Source organism: Micropterus dolomieu, linkage group LG18 (genome assembly GCF_021292245.1).
Source record: "Micropterus dolomieu isolate WLL.071019.BEF.003 ecotype Adirondacks linkage group LG18, ASM2129224v1, whole genome shotgun sequence".
In the NCBI taxonomy this organism is placed as follows: Eukaryota; Metazoa; Chordata; class Actinopteri; order Centrarchiformes; family Centrarchidae; genus Micropterus; species Micropterus dolomieu.
In genome coordinates, this window is record NC_060167.1 from 37178218 (window position 1) to 37181095 (window position 2878).

The following is a 2878-nucleotide window of genomic DNA, read 5'->3' on the forward strand; positions in this document are numbered from 1 at the left end:
AAAAAATAAAATAAAAAAATAATCGCGATCGCAAAGCCTCATTCACTTCCATTCGGGCACCGAAAGTGAAAGTCAGTAGGGGAAGGGCAAACTCTGTTTAAGTGGCTGCACTGCTGCAGCGCTGCCTGCACGTCAGTCGATTCTGTTCCCTACCGGAATTCCTGTTTCCTTCCTTTATGCAATCATACTACAACAAATCATGTGTAGTTTTGCCCAGTTACCATACGTGATACGTACCAACAGAAGTGAATACGAGCTAGAAGCGCAACTGAATGTACGGGAAGCCAAAAGGTTAAAAAAGGATTGTATTTTTTTCCGAAATCTAAGCGTTTTTTTATTTAATATTTTATTAGAAGCGAGTTTTCCCCATCTGTCAATTCAATCTAGATTATTTATTTTCAAATAAAAAAAAAAAAGGAAAAATAATATAAGGAACTCTTTTTTCATGACTCGAGTCATGTTTTTCTGTTTTGTTATTAATAGTAGTTTAGGTTATTGAGTGCTGTATTTAAGTGTTTTTACTTTTTGTATATTTTTTAATAAAAAAATGTTTTTTTCTCAGTCCTTCATATAGCCCATGTTTTTTTGTTTGGTTTTTTTTTGGGGGGGGGGGGGCTTTTTTCAGGTCAGAGCAACTGCCCTTCAAAATTCCTGTGCACGTCCCTGCATGAGCTTCTTTATTGATAAAATTCTATTAAAAACTATTAGAAACAATATTCACCAAGACCTGCCCTCAACTGGCACCAACTTATCTCTAAACTCAGGAACCTTAGAAACAACTGTAGAACCAGATATGTTTAGACTGTTTTGCTTCACTCAATCTTTACCAACTAACCAGTCATTTCTTCATCTAAACCATCAACCTGCCTCTTAGACCCCATCCCGACTAGGTTGCTTAAAGAAGTTTTACCCTTAGTCAGCACTTCTCTACTAGATATGATCAATCTATCTCTATCAACAGGCTATCTACCACAGTACTTTAAAGTAGCTGTAATTAAACCTCTTCTGAAAAAGCCCAAACTTGATCCGGATGTTTTAGCCAACTACAGACCTATATCTAACCTTCCCTTTCTCTCTAAGGTTCTGGAGAAAGCAGTTGCTAAACAGCTGTGTGACTTTCTACAGAGCAATAGTTTATTTGAGGATTTTCAGTCAGGATTTAGAGCTCATCATAGCACAGAGACAGCACTGGTGAAAATTTGCTAACGACCTCCTTATTGCATCAGACAAAGGACTTGTCTCTGTACTGGTTTTATTAGATCTTAGTGCTGCATTTGATACCATTGACCATCAGATCCTATTGCAGAGACTGGAACATTTCATTGGCATTAAAGGAACCGCTCTTAGCTGGTTTAAGTCCTATTTATCAGATCGATTTCAGTTTGTACATGTTAACGATGAGTCCTCCATGCACGCCAAAGTTAGTCATGGAGTTCCTCAAGGATCAGTCCTCGGACGGATCCTGTTCACATTATATATGCTTCCTTTAGGCAATATTATCAGGAAACATTCCATAAACTTTCATTGTTATGCAGATGATACTGATATCTATCGATCAAGCCAGATGAAACTAATCAGTTAGCTAAATTTCAAATGTGCCTTCAGGATGTTAAAACCTGGATGACCTGTAATTTTCTAATGTTAAACTCAGATAAAACTGAAGTTATTGCTCTGGGGCCTAAGCACCTCCGTGACGCATTATCTAAAGAAATAGTTTCCCTTGATGGCATTGCCCTGGCCTCCAGCACCACTGTGAGGAATCTTGGAGTTATCTTTGATCAGGACATGTAGTTTAAGTCTCACATTAAGCAAATTTCACCCATGTAATATTGCAAAAATCAGGAACATCCTGTCTAAAAATTATGCAGAAAAACTAGTCCATGCATTTGTTACTTCTAGGCTGGATTACTGCAATTCCTTATTATCAGGCTGCTCGAAAAAGTCCGTTAAGACTCTTCAGCTGATCCAGAATGCTGCAGCACGTGTTCTGACAGGAACCAGGAAAAGAGATCACATTTCTCCTGTCTTAGCTTCTTTGCATTGGCTTCCAGTAAAATCCAGAATAGAATTTAAAATCATTCTTCTTACCTACAAAGCTCTTAATGGTCAGGCACCATCTTATCTTAAAGAGCTCATAGTACCTTACTACCCCACCAGAGCACTGCGCTCCCAGAATGCAGGGTTACTTGTGGTTCCTAGAGTCTCCAAAAGTAGACTAGGAACCAGAGTACATGAAGAAACAAAAAAACAAACCCCACTGCTACACCTAAGAACCCATTAAAAAAACAAACACTAGGAAAAAACTGATGACAGTCGCATTAATCACCATTCACTCCCTGGTCAAATGACATCGGCAGTGATGCAGGTAGTGTCCTCTGTTTCTGATTAGTGGATGTCTATCAGGTCTCAACGTTACATTCATATGTGTATGTAGTAATAATACCATACTAGGTCTATGTCATCATTATATAAACCCCCTGGGCCCACAACCAAATTCAAACCATGTAAAAACCACAGAAATATAGTGAGGAAAATAAGTATTTGAACACCCTGCTATTTTGCAAGTTCTCCCACTTAGAAATCATGGAGGGGTCTGAAATTGTCATCGTAGGTGCATGTCCACTGTGAGAGACATAATCTAAAAAAAAAAAATCCAGATATCACAATGTATGATTTTTAAACTATTTATTTGTATGGTACAGCTGCAAATAAGTATTTGAACACCTGTCTATCAGCTAGAATTCTGACTCTCAAAGACCTGTTAGTCTGCCTTCAAAATGTCCACCTCCACTCCATTTATTATCCTAAATTAGATGCACCTGTTTGAGGTCGTTAGCTGCATAAAGACACCTGTCCACCCCATACAATCAGTAAGAAT

At 38.2% G+C, this 2878-nt stretch overlaps 1 protein-coding gene across 1 annotated transcript in view; it reads left to right on the plus strand.

Moving 5' to 3' along the window:
* Positions 1–2878, plus strand: part of p3h1 (prolyl 3-hydroxylase 1) — a 44852-nt gene that overhangs the window by 39176 nt on the left and 2798 nt on the right. The window lies entirely within an intron of this gene.